Genomic DNA, 22493 nt, shown 5'->3' with positions numbered 1-22493 from the left:
GATTTATCTGCACTTCCAATGGAATTCTTGCAGCCATCTTGGAATGCACTGAAATCAAGGAAGTCACTGTTGACACACTGGTTATTCTCACTGGTTTGTTGAACAAGATGACAACAAAATGAGGTGCCAGACTTGAACAGGCCTATTGGTTCTCCAGCAGTGTGTAACAATAAATCCTGAGGTCTTTCTTTCTCTCATTCCACAAAACCCTCAAAGATCATCTGCTTCAAAGTTTTATGCAAAGTTTTGGAGATTACAGATTGGGATAATTTAAGGGAAGCCAGCAGATGGTTAATGATGCTTGTCTTCTTCATCGACTGGTAATCTATGAGGCAAACATCTATGGATTCAAGAAACAAAAGTACTAGCAAAAACATTAAAATACCTTCATTTGAAAAATGTAGATGAAATTGATCAATCCCACAACACTCATGTCTATCCTTGTATATTGTCCCACCCTAACCACCCCCAGATTTGAGAAACAACACCTTATTTTCCATCTGGGCACTCTCCAGCTATATGGCATGAACATTGACTTTACTGCTTTCCATTGAACCTGTCTGCTTTTTCTTTCCCCTCCCCTTTCCTGTCTTTTCAATTCTTTCACCCACACTGCCCTGGCTACCCCCTGCCCCTCATTGCTGTTGTCCCCTCACTCCTTTCTCCACCTCTCATATCCTGCCTTTGCCACCACCCCTTCCCCCACCCCCACTACACTTTTGTTCGATGCTTGCTGGCATTTTCTCATACTTTGGTGAAGGGCTCAAGAACCAAAATGTCAATTATGTATCTTCACCTTTGCTACATAAAGGACACAGTTTGACCTTCTGAGCTTCCCCAGCCTTTTGTGTTTTTTTTTTCCTGGCACTGTTTTGAAAACCAGAGGAATTTCTCTGATGTCAAACAAGTTGTTGGAAGTGGATTTTTACCTGGAATTATGGTTGAAAAACATGCCTCAATAGTGCTTTTGGGCATTCTGTGGCCATCAATAGCAGTTTTTGCTTCAATTAATGTATACTCGCTTTTGTGGAATTTCATTAGGAGTTACGTCTTACTCAAATAAAGGAGCCAATTAAATTTGTAGACAATTCCAAGAGGAATTTACATGATTGCCCATCCAAGGAGGGAGGGAAGATATTAATGGGGAGCGTTGAGATTACCTTTTCCCTTAGATGTAAAGTTTCTTTGGCTTGGCTTCGCGGACGAAGATTTATGGAGGGGGTAAATGTCCACGTCAACTGCAGGCTCGTTAGTGAACAAGGTACAAATGCAATGGATCTTGTAAACACATCATTCAAAGATCAAAGAATAATATTCAAATTGGAAAATACATTTAATGGAAGAATTATCCAATATCCTGCAAAACTCAAGTTAAATTTCATATAGAGCGTAAATAAAAACAATCGGACCTTTTGAAAGATGATAATGAAACTGACAAGGAATTGAATTTTCTTATGCCAAAATATTTGCACACACATCGATGACCCGTGTGTTTATTGAGACATCCATTGTGTGTTCAAACAATTGATTCTTTGCAGCAACCTTCACATCAATGCTGCCTTTGAAGGTTGTCTGTCTTGTCAATTTTATAATTCTCCATTCTTCCTATTTGGCCAATCTTGTCCAATAAGTTACCAGTTGTCATTTTTTTAAAAACTATCTGTAGTGAAAAAATGTTTGCGTTAATAATTTTTTTTTTTCATTTCAATTTAACTTCTCTATTCTTTTGATTTGTAACCTTGCACAGTTTGCATTTTTTGCATTATGTTGCTGAGATGTTCAAATTATGGTCTGGAATATTGTCACCCAATCATTAATTTTTGTACAATGACACAATATCCATAGATAAATGCCATCTATCCTTCCACCTTAAGTCACCTCCATTAATCAGTGGTCATAACTCACACTCATCCTCTAATTAACCTGACTGCATTTCACTTAGTAATATGATGATGTATACCCCTTGTTTATACATGGATTTTACAGTTGGTTAACTTCTTACATGAAGCATGCAGATTTAGATGGTAAATCTGATGCAGTTTTTTTTTTTAACTGCAGGTGGTAATACCTTGATTGGCCTTCCAGGGAATGATTTCTACATTCCTCAGCATTTTCTTCTTTTTACTACAATCACAACATCTGCAGAATTTTACATTTTTCTTATTTCTACAGTTACTGTTTTATTGCACTAAAACAATTACCATACCAAGTAAAGGCTAAAAGAAAATGTGATTAGTCAGCATACAGGAGGGAGATTGAAAACTTGGTTGAATGGTGGACCAATCACATCTTTGAACTCAGTGTCACCCAAACCAAAAAGTTGACTGTTGACTTCAGGAAGGGAAAACAAGATGTGTACAATCCAGTGATCGTTGGGGGATCAGGGGTGGAGAGAGTAAGCAAATTTAATTTCTTGGGAGTTACTATCTCGGAGGATCTTTCCTGGACCCAACATACTAATGGAATCACAAACAAAGCATGTCAGCACCTCTATTTTCTCAGGAGTTTACAGAGGATTGTTATGACAACAGAAACCCTGGTAAATTTCTACAGATGTATGATGACCAGCTGTATGGAGACACCAATATCACCATGTGTAAAGCAGTAGAAAAAAAATAGTGGACACAGCCCAGGATATCACATGAAAACCTTCCCCATCATTGAGAACATCTGCGAGGATCGCTGCTGTCAGAGATTTACATCATCAAGGATCCACACCACCTAGTACACGCTCAGTTCTTGCTGCTATCATCAGGCAAGATTCACACTACCAGCTTCAGGAATAGTTGCTACCCCTCTACCATCAGACTCCTCAACAATAAACTCAATCAGGAAATCGTTTAAGAACTTTTATTTTTGCACTTTATTGTTTTGTTTTTCTTCTCTATATTGCACAGTCAGTTGTTTACATTTTGTTTATTTGCTTACATTGTGTACATTTTTTTTGCACTACCAATAAGTAGTAATGATGCTTCGTCCGCAGGAAATAGAATCTTAGGGTTGTATGTGATGCATGTATGTACTCTGACAATAAATCTGAAATCTCTCTGTAGTTGCAGTGTTTACTGAAATGAATGAAAGTGAGTTGTTTGAAGTCTGAAATTACGAAGGGGTTTGATTAATAAATATGAGGGAAATGTTTGCACTAAATGATATTGCCTAAAATTAAGGGGAAAAAATCATTACTGATTCAATTCTTCACAAATCTCAGAGAACCAAAATGCAGCTTAGGTGACTACCGTGTGGACTCTCCCTGCTTAGTCCAGTCACCTGTCACTTTAATTCTTCCTTCCTACTCTGATTTCTCTACTTTTGGGAACTGGAACCTTTTTTCTTGAACCCATAAAACACGATCATTCCAGAATGAATTTCACATGCATCATCTAATTAGAACATATACAAACTGGGTGCAGCCCTAAACCTTGAATCAGTTGTGCATCACAGACAATTCTTTTCCATCCTTTACCAAGATGATGGACAATGTACTCCTGGCACATGTTAATCAAATATTCCCACCACTATATTGAGCCATTTCACACCTGAAAGTTTTATGATATTATCATTGACTTCTATAGTCAATAACACATCTTCACAATACTCATCATGGTAAAACATATTGGCCGTAACAAATTATGAGCATGACTTACTTTGATTGAAAGTCGATATAAAGTCATTGCATAGAATCTGAAGGAAACAAAATAGAAAGCAATTGAATTTTACAAAAGTATGAAAAAGATCTTTCAAATGATTAAAAAGCTTACTTTTAGCAATAATTCATGAGTTGGAAAATATTACAGAGATACACCATATTTCAGTGTCCTGCATTATCTGCTGAATATTTTCCAGTGGTATTCATTGCTTTGAGCAATTAAGACTATTCCTTGTTAATTCTTGACCTGTGGGAGTGAAACACGAAAGTCTGCAGGTACTGTGATTCTCACCTTTCCTCTCTCCTGTCCTATCATATCCAATTAACACCTTGATTCTGATGGTCCGTGTAAGGGTTAAAATGACTTGCAAATATATTCTGCAAGAAGCCAGCATATATTGTTTACACATTCCATGAGTGTCTCCTAGAAACAATTAGCTTCAAGGTTGTGGCAAGATTTTGCTTTATGTACAAGAATGAATCAATCTCAAACTTGCTTTGTTCTGTGAGAAAAGAAATAATGGAGATAGTCCAAATAATTTATTGACTGTTATAATCATTGTTTAAGTATTGTTTAATCATAGTTTTAATTGTATAAGAAAGTTGAATAATGTAGTTACTAAGATATAAGGTTTTAATAAATTGTGAAAAACTCAACACAACTCGAGTACAGACTTTTTCTTTAACAAGTCATAAACAACAGTACTCAATTCTTTCCAAGCAGTTATAAAGGAAGATAGTCACAATATTTAGTCAATAAAATTTGGATTATTGACTCATTAGTCAATGTAAGATGTAAATAAAGACAAAGAAAGTTGGAAAATGGATCCAGAAGAGAAGACAGGATTGACTGGGCTCTGTTTAGAGTAGATTGATAAAGGAGGCAGAAACATCTACAGCATCAAAACCATTGAAAAAGCAGTACCCCTTATTAAACTTATCTTCTGAGTGTTTATTGCAAATTAGAACACAGTTTGGAGAAGCTGCTGCTTGTCCTATGAGGACTGTAGTGATTTTGGAGAGGTTTTTGTGCACATTCGATGTCTGAGCATGACGATCAACTGAATAGATAAGATGGCAGCTGCCACAGTAGTAGCTGCATCTAAGGAGCTATGTGTTGAGAAAATTAAGGTCGAGGAATGTATAGAAGAATTGCAAAGTTGTTAATTAGAGACAGGTGAAAACAAAATGATTCTTCAACCAATACTAAGTGAGGATCTAGATAAGAAGATGCTTACAATTGCTGGGGATACAAATCCCACAGAAGTACTGCAAAATTGTTAATAAAAATTAAGATCAGCCACAAATAAATGGCTGAAGCTGTGACACAAGATGGTGGTGAGGAGGATGAACAATCCAAAATGGAGGTAGGGTCAAATATTGAGGCAACATTTGATGTACAGGATCTAATAGTGATATGGTTTTAAATGCTGATAGCAGGGAAAGTAAGAAGGGTTCCATTTCGGACTCCAGTATTACAAGTATTACATCAACATGTGTAAATGTTCAGGATGGCTGTTCTTGAAGCAAAATAAAAATCTTCCACGTTAAATTCGACAGAAGAAAGGAAGAGTCAGTTAAAGAGGCAAAGGGAGAAGCAATTGCTTCACAATGTCAACCTGGAAATCAGAAGAGAGCCTGAGAATACAGCAATGGTACATAGAAATGAATAAATATATTCCATTGGAAAAAATAACATATAATTAAAAAATTTACGTCAGAGTATTCGAACAAATTTGGGAACCGTACATGGAACACAACAGAGGGCCTACCATGGATCTCCACCACCTAAAATGACAGAAGGAGAAGACGACAAAAGGACCTGACCCAGGGTGTAAAAGTAGATGACACAATTTTCTTGTTTATTTTCATTGTGTGATGACATTATTTAATGGGTTTATTGTATTGTATATGTTGAATGCTTAGTGGGTGGGGAGAGGGGTGGGAAGGAGGGAGGAAGGGAGGGGGGGGGGAAAGGGAATAAAATGACACTGTGTATATTCAAGAGGGAAATGTTTGTGTGTATTTTGGTCAATATGGTTCATAGTGTGAAAAATTTAAAAAAAATGTAAAAAGATAAGCTTTTGAACAGCAGGAGGAGCAATTGTGGAGGCAGTAGGAGCTATTAGAACTGGATACAGAAATTGAGTTAAACAGGTCAGGTTTTTAAAATTTGTTTTCACACTATGAACTATATTAACCAAAATACCTACAAACATTTCCCTCTTGAATATACACAGTGTCATTTTCTCCCCTTTCCCCCCCTCCCTTCCCTCCCTCCTTCACACCCCCTCCCTACCCACTAAACATTCAACATATACAATACAATAAACCCATTAAATAATGTCATCACGCAATGAAAATGAACAAGAAAATTGTGTCATCTACTTTTACACACTGGGTCAGTTCATTTTGTCTTCTTCTCATTCTATATTTTTAGGGGTTGGAGGTCCACGGTAGGCCCTCTCTGTTGTGTTCCATGTTTGGTTCCCAAATTTGTTCAAATACTGTGACTTTATTTTTTAAATTATATGTTATTTTTTCCATTGGAATACATTTATTCATTTCTATGTACCATTGCTGTACTCTCAGGCTCTCTTCTGATTTCCAGGTTGACTTAATCATTGTTTAAGTATTATTTGATCATAGTTTTAATTGTATAAGAAAGTTGAGTAATGTAGTTACTAAGATATAAAGTTTTAATAAATTGTGAAAAACTCAACAGTTCCTTTTTCCTACAGCTAAGGCTATCATAATTAATCTTTTTTGTGCTTCATCCAATTTGAGGCCTAATTCTTTACTTATATTACTTAGAAGAAAGATCTCTGGATTTTTTGGTATGTTGCTTTTTGTGATTTTATTTAATACCTGATTTAGATCTTCCCAAAACTTTTCCATTTTCTCACATGCCCAAATTGCATGTACTGTTGTTCCCGTTTCCTTCTTACAGTGAAAACATCTATTTGATACTGATGGGTCCCATTTATTTAATTTTTGGGGCATGATATAGAGGCTGTGTATCCAATTATATTGTATCATGCGTAACCTTATGTTTATTGTATTTCTCATAGTTCCAGAGCATAGCTTTCCCCATTTTTCATTGTTTATCTTTATGTTTAGATCTTGTTCCCACTTTTGTTTGGGTTTACAGCTTATTTCATCATTTTCTTTCTCTTGCAGCTTGATGTACATGTTATAAATCTTTTAATTATCATTGTGTCTGTAATCACATATTCAAAGCTGCTTCCTTCTGGTAACCTCAGCCTGCTTCCTAATTTGTCTTTAAGTAGGTTTTCAGTTGGTGGTATCCAAACATTATACCGTGAGTTATACCATATAAGGGACCATTGGCAAAGGTGACAGTAAATGGATATATATCGAACCAATTTAAATTAAGCAGATCAACTAGGCAGGGATGTCAACTATCTCCCTCACTGTTCGCGTTAGCTATAGAACCATTGGCACAACTGAGAAGAACAGAAAATAAAATAAAAGGGATAAAAATAAAAGAGAAGGAATATAATATCAGTTGATTTGCAGATGACATCGTAATATACTTAACAGAACCAGAATTATTAATAAAAGAATTTGAAGGAATATGGAGAAATATTAGGGTACAAGATCAACGTAAATAAAAGTGAAGCAATGCCAATGTATAATGCAGATTTCACAAAGTTTAAGAAAGAATCACCATTTAAATGGCAAACACAAGCAATCCGATACCCAAGTATTAGACTAGATAATAATCTAGGCCATCTAGACAAATTAAATTATCAGCCATTAATGAAGAAATTACAAGATGACTTAGAACATTGGAAAGATTTACCTCTAACACTGATAGGAAGGGTAAATTGCATTAAAATGAACATCTTCCCAAGGATACAATACCTATTTCAATCGTTACCAATTCCCTTAACAGAGAAATTTTTCATTGAGCTAAAGAAAATAATAAGGAAATTCTTATGGAAAGGGGGGAAACATAGGATAGCGCTAGATAAATTAACAGAATGGTACAAACGAGGGGGCTTACAGCTACCAAACTTTAAGAATTATGATAGAGCAGCACAATTAAGATATCTATCAGATTTTTAATCAAACAAGGGAAAGACCAGATTGGACCAGGTTAGAGCTAGATAAAATAGGGGAGAAGGTACCAGAACATATACTTTATAATTGGGATGAAAAACTGGTGCAACATAGATGTTCACCAGTACTGCACCATCTCCTCAACATTTGGAAGAAGATTCACGTAGAAAGGAAAAAAAAAACAAATTACCAACTACCAAAATTATCATTGATGCAAAATCAACTAATCCCTTTCACAATAGATAACCTTTCCTTTAGAGAATGGGAGAGAAAAGGGATCAAAAGAATAGAAAAATGTTTTTTTGGGAAATAATTTATTATCTTTTGAACAAATGAAGTACAAATAAACAGGTCAGGTTGAAGGCACTAGGATGCTCAAAGTTAATTATAAAAATCATCTCACTTTAAGAAAGGACAGCAGAGAAAGAAAATACTGAATTACAAGTCTGACCAAGGGCTGCAACCATAATACATGCTTGGTCCTGAAATAGACGGGTCTAGGCACAGGTCTGGGCCAGTGCTACAACCACAAGATGTGCTTGGTCATGATCTAGGCATGTTAAGACTTGGGGCTGAGCCAATGCCATGGTAGTGAGATGTGCAATATCCTGAATTAATCGGGTTAAGGCAAGGAGCCAGATCTCAAACCCCAATAATGACCGCATTGGACATAGATGTGAGCCAAATACAATCTTATTAAGGGACATACCATCACTCCGAGCAAGTATTAGAAATCTGGGTGAACAAAGTAACCTACTCCCAGGCACGATGAGATAGCTGCATCATGAATGCAGTTACAGACTCTCTCTTTTCTGCCAAAGAGAGAAATTCCAATTTTTGATGATGACTCCTTTGAATTCCAATCATTTATGAAAAGTTTTGAAGCCAGGATTGTTTATATTATTTGCAGCTGATCATGAGAGGACCACCATGAGATCTTGTAAGGAGTTTCCAACATATGGTTCCTAATTCAGGATTCTAACAGGCTAAGTGGTTATTGGAAAAGCATTTTGGTGACAAGTATAGAATTTCTACGGCTTATGTACCGAAAGGCTCTTTTAACATTGTTAATCAGATGGCACACAGGGTTTATAAGCTTTCACCCTCTTTCTAAGAGGATATTGTCATGCCCACCTTTGACAGCTTGATATACCTAATAATATGGTGATCATTGTAAATACATTTCCCTTCCAGATGAGAGAACTATAGAGAAGTCAAGTTGTTAAATACCATAAAATAAACCATATGACAGCTACTTTTAAGAATTTGGTGGAATTCATAGAAGGGCAAGTGGACGTTGTCACAGATCCAGTGTAAAGAAATATCAAAGGTACTCAAACAGTGAGTAAAGAAGATGACAAGTCCACATTATATCCTCAACCAAAATTAAAGAAAAGTACATTCACCCCCTCTCTGACTGTGGTGGATAAAGAAATTAATAAAAATGAAAGTTTACCCGTTGTGAAGAAATGTTTGTTCTGTAATGATGAGCATGATTTGGAAAAGTGTGCACAGATAGAAAAGAAGATGCACAGCGAGAAAATCACATTTTTGAAGGAAAATGGAGTATTTTTTGGCTGTCTGTGTAAATGTCACATCAGCAAAGTCTGCAACAAGTGACAGCTACAACGTATGTAGTCAAAGGCATCCTAAGATATTACATATCTTCAAAGAAAAGAAGAATGAGGAAAAGGAACATTTAACAAGGAAAGAAAAGAAGCAGTATTGACAAATGATCTTACTGGGGCTGGTGAAAATAACTACAAACTTTTGATAGTTACCTATGCACATCAAGGCCAAGAAAGAAAGTGCAATAGTGTGTACTTATGTATTTCTTGACCCAGGTAGCACTGCGTCATTTTGCACCGTGGGGCTAATGAATAAGTTTAATCTTCAAGGAAGAAGGTCATATAGATCAAGTTAAACACATTGAAACCAACAAGGTTTCGGCCTAGAGATCACTGGGCTGGATAGTACACTCAGAAAACTGTCCCTGTGCATAAAGGAAGCATCCAACATCAAAAACAACATTGAACCATGGACGCATTTGAAAAATATTTGTTTACACAATATCGACTCTGAGATTAAGTTGCTAATTGGTTTAGATGTACCTAAGGCTCTGGATCCACTAGATATGATAAGGAGTGTGAGAGCTGGATCTTAAACTGTCAAAACTATGTTTGGTTGGATGATTAATGGACCATTAGGAAAAAAAAATGGGGTTGAAATCAGTCATCTACAAGTGTCAACAAAATATAGATTGCTGAATTTGATGAGCTGTGGAAGCAGGAATTCAAGAATGACTTTCCTGAGTGCATCACAGATGACAAAGAACCTTGAAAGGAAGACCAGCAGTTCTTGGAATCTGTGTCAAAATCTGCCATGCTGGATAATGATCATTATTGCATTGGATTACCTTTGAAGAAAAGGGAAATATGCATGCCCGATAATAGAAATGTAATCAAGAAACTTGCACTGAATTTAAAGAGAAGATTCCAGAAAGATTCTTCACCAATATCAGACATGATATCCAAAGGATATGCAGTGAAGGATAATATTTTAGAACGTAGTAATGGCAAAAAATGGTATTTACCACACCATGGAGTTTTACATACACAGAAGGAAAAACTTAGTGTGGTGTTTGATTGTGGAACGACCTTTTGAGGAGTTTCATTAAATTCTAAACTCTTAGAGGGTCCTGATTTGACCAGTAGGTTGATAGGAATCTTAACTAGATTCCATAAAGAACCTGTTGTCATTAATGAAGACATTGAAGCTATGTTACATCAGGTGAAAGTATTATATCGTGACTTGTTACGATTCCTTTGGTGGCCTGATGGAGACCACATCAGAACATGGTGGAATACAGAATGACAGAGCATCCATTCGGAGTGACTATCACCAAGTTGTGTAAATTTTGCCCTTAGAAAGTGTGCTGAGGACAATATGAGCACCACCAAGAATAACTTGTATATGGATGACTGTCTCATTTCTGCAGCTACAGTAAAAGAAGCATTAGTTCTTTATGATGAGTTGCAGGCAAACTGTGTGAAATGAGGCTTTCCACTTACCAAATGGACAAGTAACAGTCACCAGGCATTGGCTGCCATCCCTGAAATTGAGAGGGCAAAAAAATGAATTTGGACTTCGATCATGACCACCTTCCTGTTGAAAGGGTGTGTTCAGAGTGATGTTTTTAAGTTCACTCTCACAAGAAGGGGGATTCTAGCAACAGTTAATTGGATATATGATCCTCTAGGTATATTGACACCAGTTGTCCTGAATGCCAAGAAGATCCTGCAAGATTTGCATAAGAAGAAGATTAGTTGGGATGGAGAAATACCCAAATCCATTGTACAAAAATGGACGTGTTGGATGGCATGATCAAGATTAACAGATGCTTCAAACCCACAAATTTGGGAACTGTAACATCCATTCAGTTGCATCATTTTTCAGATGCATGTGAAGACATGTGAAGATATGAAACTGCTAGTTACCTATTACTTCATGATGAAAAAGATCAGGTACATTGTGGATTTGTAATTGGAAAAGCCAGAGTGGCTCCATTGAAACCAGTCACTATCCCACAAATGGAATTGATGACTGTTACCATGGCAAACAGAATGGATACAAGGTTGCAAAAGGAGTTGCAGATGAAACTAACAGTCTCTGTAGTTTGGACTGCTAACACCTCTGTGCTCAAATACATAAACAATAAAACCACAAGGTTTCGAATGTTCATGGCTAACAGAATCACTGAAATTGATAAAGTCTCATGTCCAATATAGTGGAGGTGCTTCCCAAGTTTTGAAAGACAAGTATTTTCTGAAGACGGAATTGTGGGTGTCAGGGACTCGGTTTCTTCTACAGCCACAAAAGGAGTCACCTCAAAATACTGATAAATTAAAAGAAATTTTACCAGAAGACCCTAAAGTCAAAAGAGAAGACCCTGAAAGCAAGAATAAAACTGCAAAGGTTTTTCAAATAATGTCTGAACAAATGGATTCAGTTGCCCACTTAATCCATTACGTTTCATCCTGGAATAGTTTGAAAAAGGCAGAAGAGTGGATGCTCAGATTTAAAAGATCGCATTTGAATTGTAACAAAAAAATAAACAAATTTCTTGCTCTATTTCAACCAGATAACATCCATCAAAAGGATCTACCACAAAGAAAGACAGGTAATCTTGAGACACAAGGAAGGGACATATTACAGTTAATTAATTAATTAATGCTTTGAAGGAAATAATCAGCTTTTGCCAAAGGAAGAGATTTTCAGGTGAAATTTCAAGTCTGAAAAAAAGGAATAGGAACATAGGAAGTAGGAACAGGAGTAGGCCAAAAACGGCCCATCGAGCCTGCTCCGCCATTCAATACGATCATGGCTGATCTAATTTATGACCTAACTCCATCTACCTGCCTTCTCCCCATATCCCCTAATTCCTCTATCATGTAAAAATTTATCTAACCAAATTTTAAATATGCTTAATGAGGCAGCCTCAACCACTTCCCTGGTTAGAGAATTCCAAACATTCACTTCTCTCTGGGAAAAACTATTTTTTCTCATCTCTGTCCTAAATCTACTCCCCCGAATCTTGAGACTGTGTCCTCTCATTTTAGTTTCCCCAGCCAGCTCAAACAACCTTCCTACATCTATCCTATCCATACCCTTCATAATCCTATATATTTCTATAAGATCTCCTCTTATTCTTCTGAACTCGAGCGAATACAATCCTAGACGATTTAATCTTTCATCATAAGTCAACCCCTTCATCCCAGGGATCAACCTAGTAAACCTCCTCTGGTCCGTCTCCAAAGCCAGTATATCCTTCCTCAAATATGGAGACAAGAATTGGACACAGTACTCCAGGTGCAGTCTCACCAGTATCTTGTACAGTTGCAACATTACCTCCCTACTCCTGAATTCAATTCCTCTAGCGATGAAGGGCAACATTCCATTTGCCTTCTTAATAACCTGCTGCACCTGCAACCTAACTTTTTGCGATTCACGCATAAGCACTCCCAAGTCCCTCTGCACAACAGCATGCTGTAGTTTTTCACCCTTGAAATAATATTCAGCTCTTTTATTTTTCTTGCCAAAGTGGAAAACCTCACACTTACTAACATTGTAATCCATCTGCCAGACCTTTGCCCACTCATCCAGCTTAACTATATCCCTCTGCAGACTCTCCACATCCTCATTACAATTTGCCCTTCCACTCAATTTGGTGTCATCCGCAAACTTGGCTACACCACATTTTGTCCCTTCCTCCAAGTCATCAATGTAAATGATGAACAGTTGTGGGCCTAACACTGACCCTTGCGGCACCCCACTTACCACTCTCTGCCAACCTGAAAAAATCCCACTTATCCTGACTTTCTGCGTCCTGTCAGACAACCAATTTTCAATCCAGGCCAATATACTTCCCCGGACTCCACTTTCCGGTAACTTACTGAGAAGTCTCTTGTGCGGCACCTTATAAAACGCTTTCTGAAAATCCAAATATACAACATCAACCTGTTCCCCTCTATCCACCACACCCATTATATCCTCAAAGAATCCTAACAAGTTTGTGAAACAAGATCATCCCTTTCTAAAACCATGCTGTGTCTGTCTGATTGAACCCTTACGTTCCAAAAGTTTCACTATTTCATCTTTAATGGCCATTTCAAGCATTTTTCCAACTACAGACGTCAAACTAATTGGCCAATAATTTCCAGTCTTCTGCCTACATCCCTTCTTAAAAAGTGGTGTGACATTTGTTGTTTTCCAGTCTGCCGGGACCTGCCCAGAATCGAAGGAATTTTGGTATATGACCACCAATGCATCAACTATAACTTCTGCCATTTCCTTCAGAACCCTTGGATGCATATCATCAGGACCAGGTGATTTGTCTGGCTTTAGTCCCATTAGTTTCTCCATCACTACTTCCTTTGTAACAACTATTTTATCAAGGCCTTCCCCAACATTCGCATCCTTAACTCCGCACTTGGGCATGCTGGACATGTCTTCCACCGTGAAGACTGACACAAAATATTTGTTTAATGCCTCGGCCATTTCCTCATTTTTTGCTACCAGTTTTACTTTCTCATCCTCCAAGGGTCCTATGTTAACTCTGGCCATGCTCTTCTGTTTTATATATTTATAAAATTTTTTGCTTTCTGTTTTTATATTTTGGGCCAATTTACTTTCATAATCCTTTTTCACATTTCTTATTACTCGCTTTGTAACCCCTTGTTGTCTCTTAAAGTTTTCCCAATCTTCCAGTTTCCCACTGCTCTTTGCATCTTTGTACACCTGTGCCTTCAATTTTATACTCTCCTTTATTTCCTTTGTTAACCACGGTTGAATTTTCCCTCTCTTGCTGCCCTTTTTCCTGACCGGAATATATTTTTGTTAAGCATTACAAAATATTTCTTTGAAAATCTAACACTGTTCCTCAACTGTTTCATCAATTAGCCTGTGCTCCCAGTCCAATCTGCCCAATTCCTCCCTCATCCTATGGTAGTGACCCCTGTTTAAGCATAATATATTAGTTTTAGATCTAACTATTTCCCCTTCCATCTGAATGAGAAATTCAATCATACTATGATCGCTATTTCCCAGATGGTCTCTGACTATTACATCATTTACTCTACCAGTCTCATTGCACAACGCTAGATCCAGGAGAGCATTTTCTCTTTTGGGTTCCTTAACATGCTGCTCAAGAAAGCTATTGCGGATGCATTCTATGAAGTCCTCTTCCAGACTCCCATGACCAACTTGATTTTCCCAATCTATGTGGAAGTTAAAGTCCCCCATGACTACTGCCGTATCATTATTACATGCCTCACTTATCTCTCTATTTATTTCCTGTGCCACTTAACTATTGTTATTTGTTGGGCAATAATTTTTTCCCTTTGTTATTCTTTATCTCTACCCAAATGGACTCAACATTATGCTCTTTAGATCTTATATCATTCCTCACTACTGCCTGGAGCTCATCTTTGATTAAGAGTGCAACTCCACCTCCCTTACTATCCTGTCTATTTCTTTGCACCACCTGATACCCTTGAAAGTTTAATTCCCATTTAGGGTCACCTTGTAGCCAGGTTTCCGTGATGGCTACCAAATCATAGGCATGGGTACCGATTTGCGCCTTAAGTTCACTAACCTTATTTCTAATACTGCGGGCATTCAGATAAAGTGCCCTTATGCTCTTTGTCCTTTTAATATCTACTGTTTTCTGTAACCTTTTCTTTTGATTTTTCTGCCCACTATTTTGCTTTGTAATTTTCTTAACACTATCATTGACCCGAAAACTCACTGCACCATCTGATTTTTTACTTTCTCCTCCCAACATTACTTTTCCTATTTTACTTTTCCTGGCCATTACTCTATCTTCCCTACCCTTTTCCCTATCACTCTGGTTCCCATACCCCTGCCAAATTAGTTTAAACCTTGCCCCACTGCTGTACCAAACATACTTGCCAAAATGTTGACACCTTTTGGATTTAGGTGCAACCCATCCCTCTTGTAAAGATCATGCCTTCCTCAAAAGAGATCCCAATGATCCAAGAAGCCAAATCCTTGCCTTGTACACCAGCACCTCAGCCACACATTCATTTTCCGTATCCTTACATTCTTTTTATCACTTGCATTTGGGACAGGTAGTAATCCCGAGATCACCACCTTAGCGTTCCTGTCTTTCAGCTTTCGTCCCAGCTCAATGTAATCCCTTTTCATTACCTCCTCCCTTTTCTTGTCAATGTCGTTTGTACCCACATGTACCAAGGCATCAGGCTGCTCTCCCTCTCCTCTCAGAATATTTTGGACCCGATTTGTGATATCTCGTACCCTTGCACCAGGGAGGCAGCACACCATGTGGGTATACTTATCTGGCTCACAAAACCTCCTGTCTATACCCCTGACAATGGAGTCCCCAGTAACTACTGCATTTCTCCTTTTCCTTTTCTTTTGCACCACTCTGCCAGGCTCATTGCCATTGACCTGGTGCCTGTGACCATCTTCTGTCCGGTCATCTCCCTCAACAGAATCCAACACAACATAACTGTTGCTGAGTGGGATAGTCACTGGTGTGCTCTCCATTTTTTCTCACTTTTTTCTTACCCCCCTCTGACGGTTTCCCACTTACTTGACGAGGGTTCTGGAGTATTTATCCCCCTGAAAGTTGAGTCGATTAACTCCTCACTTTCCCTTACAAGCCGCAGGTCATCAATCTGCAACTCTATATCCCTAATTCGCTCCCTTAGTAACTGCATCTCGGTACACCTGGTGCAGATGTGGCCATTTGGGAGGGTGGAGGTCACCCATTGTTCCCACATCTGACACCCAGTACAGAGCACTAACCCTATTGGCACGACTCTGAATACGAAGGCAAATAACTCAGCTTACCTTTTCTCCTTGCCTGCTTTTGCCAAAGCCTGATAAGCCAAAGCCAGGAAGTCTCACTCCTTCACTGCTCCACTCACTCACTGAGCCACTCCTCGCTGGCCGCTCCCTCCCCTTTCACTCCTTTTATTGGCCCCTTGACCAATTAACTCTGTCACTTTCAGCAAGCTCCTCCTCCTCTGATTCACAGCCCGACTCTCTCCAAGCTCCTCCTCTGACTCCCAGCCGAACCAAGTAGGCCTAAGCCCCGGTAAGCCCCCGACTTTAATAGCTTACCTTCTCCTCACTTTTAGCAAGCTCCTCCTCCTCTGACTCACTTTCAGCAAGTTCCTCCTCCTCTGACTCACAGCCCGCCTCTCTCCAAGCTCCTCCTCCGACTCCCAGCTGAACCAAGTAGGCCCAAGCCCCGGTAAGCCCCTAACTTTAATAGCTTACCTTCTCCTCACTTTCAGCAAGCTCCTCCTCCTCTGATTCACAGCCCAATTCTCTCCAAGCTCCTCCTCGGACTCCCAGCTGAACCAATGTCAAAAGGACAAGCCACATATGTGGCTATTTTCAAGAAGAGTGTTTTAAGAGCTGGTGGGTGCCTTAGTAGAGCAGCAATGCTGGAAGAGAAGAAACATCCTGTCATACTGAGGAAAGATTTTCATATTTCAGAGCTAATTCTTCAACATGTTCGCAAAGTGATGTCACGGTAGTTATAACCATATGTTATCCCGACTACGAGAAAAATATTGGATTTGTGGTGCCATTAGATTAAGTAGAAAGATTGTAACAAAAGGTGTTACTTGTTGGCATGTAAATACTCCTTTTGGATGACAAATTATGGCAGATTTGGCTCTGGACAGAGTCCCCCTAGATGAACCTCCATTCACATATGTTGGAGTTGATTATTTTGGACCCTTTGAACTGCAACATGCAAGAGATGTTGTGAAGTACTATGGTGTTATTTTAATGTTTAGCTTTAAGATCAATTCACATTGAAGTGGCCTCATCACTTGATGCAGACTCTTTCATCAACGCCCTTTGGCGTTTTATTGCCAGACGTAAACAAGGGAAGGAACTAAAATCTGACAATGGCACTAATTATGTGGGAGCTCAGTGCGAGTTAAGAGACACACTCGTAGATTGGAATCAAGCTTGAATTCATAATGAACTACTTCAGAAAAAAATTAATTGGATCTTCAATCCCCCTACTGGCTCACACCATGGAAGTATATGGGAAAGGTTAATTAGATCAGTATGAAAAGTTCTTAATTCAATCTTAGATGGACAAAGTCTTAATGAGGAGGGTCTTCAGACAGTTCTGTGTGCAGATGAAGCAATCCTTAACAGTTGTCCAATCACTAAGTCTTCAACAGATCCAAATGACCTTGAAGTATTTGCCCCAAACTATCTTTTGTTTCAGCATGGTAAACCTTCATTGCTAATGGGACAGTTTCAGAAGGAAGACATATTTGTGTGTCACTGGTGGAAACAGGAGCAATTTATATTGGATTTGTTCTGGAAATGATGTGTGAAAGAATATCTTCCACTTTTGCAGGTGCAACAGAAATGGTTTAAGATCAGGCACAATTTCACACTTGGAATGTTGTGATCATCGTAGATCATTCAGTGCCTCCCTGGTTGATGGGTTAGATTGTTACCATCCTGGACAAAAGAGGATTTGTATGTCAAGTTTGGTTTAAGACTAAAACTGGCTTTCTGAACAGACCAATTATCAAAATGTGTCTTGAACAAGAGGCAGAAAGTTTTGATAATTGTCTTTCACTTTCTTTTGAAATTTAACTGATATACTACTAAGTTTGATTTCTTTTTCTTTGTAATGGTAATTAATTTTTAAAGATATAATAATTTGGATTCAGTATTGTAAGGGTTAAAATGACTTGCAAACATATTCTGCAAGAAGTCAGCAAATATTGTTCATACATTCCATGAGTGACTCCTAGATACAGCCAGCTTCAAGGTTGTGGCTGGCTTTTGCATTTTTAAGATAAACAACCAGTCTTGAACTTTCTTTTGTTGTGTGAGAAAAGAAAGAATGGAGATGGTTGGAATAATTATATTGACTATTATAATCATCATTTAAGTATGGCTTTAATTTTGCTATCATTGTTTCAATCATAAAAGAAAGTAATGTAGTTACTAAGATGTATGGTTTTAATAAACTGTGAAAAACTCAAATCATCTTGAGTACAGACATTTTTCTTGAATGAGTCATAAACAACGGCACTCAATTTTTTCCAAGCGATTATAAAAAAAGACAGTTGCAACAGCCCATACACTTCCCTCTTCCAATTCTTCCCTTTTCTCCAGCCTTTTAATGAAGGCACCTGCCTGCCTTTTACTCATACCTTGAGGAACATTAGTAATATATCTTTACCTCTTATGGACCCTACGAGACCTGCTGAGTTCCTCCAGGATTTCTGTTTTACTAGTTCCTGACCTGCGTTAAGTTGGCTGGTCTGACCGCTGGAAAAATGGACAAGTGCAGGCAAACTCGAACCATGACTGGAATAGTTGGTTATTAAGTAATTCAATCTGTGGTATTAACAGCTCAACCAAAATCCTTTATTTTAAATTTTCCTATCCTACACTGACAGCTTTCGCTAATTTTAGTGGATGAGTGGAATTCCTTTTTTTTTTAAAGCCATGGTTTAAAATGCTTGCTCAGGTCTGCTGTCACAGGAAAGGATATTGAGGAACTGGAAATCGTGCAAACTGGATTCACCCAGGCATTATGTGGACTAAGATTTTATAACCAAGAGCAATCACTCCATAAGCAAGGATTATTTTTTGACTTAGATGTGCTGTGAGCAATTTAAAATTATGAAGTTATTCAATGGATGGGATATAGAGGAAATGTTTATACTTGTGAAGCAATCTAAAAGTAGGTTCAAAGATTTTTAATCTTTCAATTCTGCTCAAGTCTCAGAGAACTGGATGCCACATAGACAATTACTTTACAGATCACCATAGATCATTATTTGGGAGTGACCCTGAGCTTCCAGCTGGCTGTCTCTTTAATTCTCTGCCCACTCCCACACTGACCTCTTTTGAATTTGATCTCTTAAAATTAAAAACTGATGGAGATGAAAGACATCAGGTTCAGCCTGTCAAATCTAAAAGGATAGGTGAAAGCTTTTCACTCTGATCTTTTTAGTATGTGTATGACTTTGATCTACTGATTTGCAAGGCATAAAATGTGACAAATGAGGCAGATATCCAAGCCACAAAGATTCCCTGTCAATTACCTCACACTCAAAGAAAGATTTCATTGCAAAATTAATTCTCTGTGGTGCGTTGTTAGCCAGAATCAGACACACACAAAGATAAAGACTGTACAACAGGCTTTAATCCACAAGGACTTCCACAGAGCCAGGCTTGCTGTAGCTGCAGCAACTCTGAGTGAGGCCTTGGGAAGCTGGAGCAGGCTTATATTCCGGAGGGTGATTGACACCCGACCGGGTGGGGCTTGATCCATTCAGGCCAACTGATTGACAGCCAGCCAGGTATTGTCCTGTCCCTTTACACTCCTGCAGGTACAGAGGTTTCCGCCTACAGTAGGCCAGTGGTGTACCACCACATTCTCAAAATCATCAAAATGAACCCCAGGTAGGACAAAGCCATTTAGTATCATAGGCATGGCATACACTGCAAACCAAATGTCAACATAATTCAGAAGTGAAATTCAAAGAATCACATTTGCATTTCTGCATTTTAAAAAAAACCTCAAGCAATTCTGCTTAAACTGAAATTCCTAGGTGAAACTGGGGAAAAAGTGGAAGGTCAACGGAACATTCATGGTTTGAGACATTGGATGACAGGTAGTCTTCCACCTGTCCAACCATTTTAGACTGTGTGGAATAAAATAACGTTTTCTGGAGAATCCTGAGAGGACCAAGAGAGGTAAGTCTCTGTCTTTCATTGTGTGAGAGATCATTCACATTCAAGCCACACACTGAACCAGTCCAGAGGATGCATGCCCAGCAATGAACATGCCAGGCAGATATCAGGTATTCCAGTCTGATTCATGCACCCATGCAACAGGAGAGTCTGCTTGAGGTATCCTTCATGCTGGACATGAAATGATAGTGAGAAAATATTGTCGAGCGAGTTTACAGGAGAGGGAACGGTCCGAGAGCAACATTGATAGAGAGGCAGTGATGCCATAATTTATGGCATGAACTCATTACCGAATTCTAATGGAAGACCAGATTGGGCTGCTTGGTTGTGAGATAATAGTCATTTATAAGAATCACATCACATACTATATCAGATATTATCTCCCAGAATAGATCCAAACAGAATCAGTAAGCTTGTCTAAAGCAATGTACTATTGCTAGATCCAATCCAAACTTTGCTGTTAATTATTCAGAATTATGGTCTGAATTCAATGAGGATTCTATGCCTCAGGATTAGAAACAATGGGCAAGATAAATAATGTTCTTTAAATAAGATGTTTCTTACACAGCAACCCCCCACAAGTTGCTATGATACTGTTTACTGGCTGCAGATGGATGAGGTCATGCAGCTTCATTTTATTATTCAGCCTCAACACAAATTTCAGGGGATAAACTTCTGTTTGGGTCTTAAAAGAGCATGGGAAATTGAATTGAGTGTGAGTTTTGAGATTGCGGAATGGGACAAAATTTGTAAAAAAAAATCAAAATAATGTTCAAGAGACTGAGAGTGCATCTAATTCAGTTTAAGATTCTGCACCATTTTTCTTGGACTCCAACAAGGTTATATAGATTAGGATTGATAAATACCCCTGAATGCTGGCACTGTGAAGAGGATAAAGGAGACTTAGTACATGCACTTTAGGTCTTGTCGCAGATTTCAAGAATTTTGGATTATTATACATAAGTATATCGGTGAAATTTCAGGCATTCAAATTCCTTTTTGCCCCAGACTCTTTGTCTTGGGGGGCACACTTGGTCTATTTGTGAATAAATATTCTCAAAATTGGGTTTCTAAAGTATAATGGTAGGAAGACAAAATATACTTGGAAGAATTTGAGGAGGGGGGGCACTATAATTTCAGGAGTGGACCTCAGAGATGGCCAAAGTGGCAGCGTTTGAATGCATGTTTGATAAATTGGATTCTATGGGGCAAATATCTAGGTTTCCTGGAGGGGAAATAGAGGTGGATGTTGTGGTGAAGCATATTAATGAACAGTAGGGTTTTTATCTGTTATTAGAGGTCTAAGTAGACTTGTATGGTTATTATGTTGATTTTTTTTGATGTTTCTGTTTTATGGACAAGTTTATGTTTTGTAATTTATGATTTACATAACTTTAACACTGACTTAAGTGTTAGGGCGAATTTAAAAAAAAATCATAAATAAGTTGTTTCTCTCTCCACAGATGTTTCCTGACCTGTTGAGTATTCCATGACATTTATTTTTTTTTACTTCAGAGTGTCAGCAATGGCAATGACTAGTGATGGAATTTTCAACAACAGACAGAACCCTTCCACTGATGATGCTATAGCCTTGTCCCTCCACTCAGTCCTGACCCACCTGGAGAACAATGCCTCATATGTCAGGCTGCTGCTCACTGACTTCAGCCCAGAGGCTGGTGGAGAAACTGTCCATGTTGCATCTCCACACTCCTCTCTGTAACTGGATCTTGGACTTCCTCATGGAAGGACCACAGTCTGTCTGGGTCAGCAGCAGAATGTCGAACATCATCATGTTGAGTACTACCGCTTGTCAGCCCTGCATGCTCAGCCTGCTCTTTTCATACTACTGACCCATCACCAAATGCAGCTCCAATAGAGTCATCAAGTATGAAGATGAAATGACAGTAGTTGGCGTCATCAGCAACAATTATGAGTCACACTACAGAGAAGAGGTGGAAAATCTCGTGAAATATTGCAAGAATAAAAGATGCCTCATTGAGGACTAAGATTAAAGAGATGCTTGTGGACTTCAGGAGGACCAGGGATGACCACCACCTCCATTATACATTAATAGCTAGTTAAAAGAGAACACCAAGTTCTTCAGAGACTACTTAAGAAGTGATCTTACTTGAACATAAAACATCTCTCTTGTCAGGAAGATGCACCAATGACTGCACCGCTTTAGATGACTGAGGTGGGCAGTCTAGTGGCTACTATCCTGTCACCTTTCTATAGGAGCTCTATGGAGAATGTCCTGGTCAGCTGCACCACACTGTCATATGGTTGGTGTAGGACATCAGATCGGAGGTCAATTCACAGGACTATAACAGGAGGAGAAAGGATCACTGGGCTCCCCTCCCCTCCATTGGCATGATTTACCAGGATATCTATCTAAATAAGACTCGCAAAATCATTGCAGACCCTACCACCCTGTGAGCAGCATCTTTCAGCTAGTCACGTC

The 22493-nt window shown here is 38.5% G+C and overlaps 1 protein-coding gene across 1 annotated transcript in view; it reads right to left on the bottom strand.

The window, feature by feature from the left end:
- LOC138756980 (uncharacterized) overlaps positions 1-22493 on the bottom strand; it is a 193138-nt gene that overhangs the window by 114013 nt on the left and 56632 nt on the right. The window contains exon 3 of the mRNA XM_069923520.1: positions 16562-16731. The gene's annotated coding sequence lies outside the window, so the exon portion shown is untranslated. The remainder of the gene's footprint in view (positions 1-16561; positions 16732-22493) is intronic.

This window comes from Narcine bancroftii, chromosome 1 (genome assembly GCF_036971445.1).
Source record: "Narcine bancroftii isolate sNarBan1 chromosome 1, sNarBan1.hap1, whole genome shotgun sequence".
Taxonomy (NCBI): domain Eukaryota; kingdom Metazoa; phylum Chordata; class Chondrichthyes; order Torpediniformes; family Narcinidae; genus Narcine; species Narcine bancroftii.
This window is presented reverse-complemented; position numbering and strand designations above follow the sequence as displayed.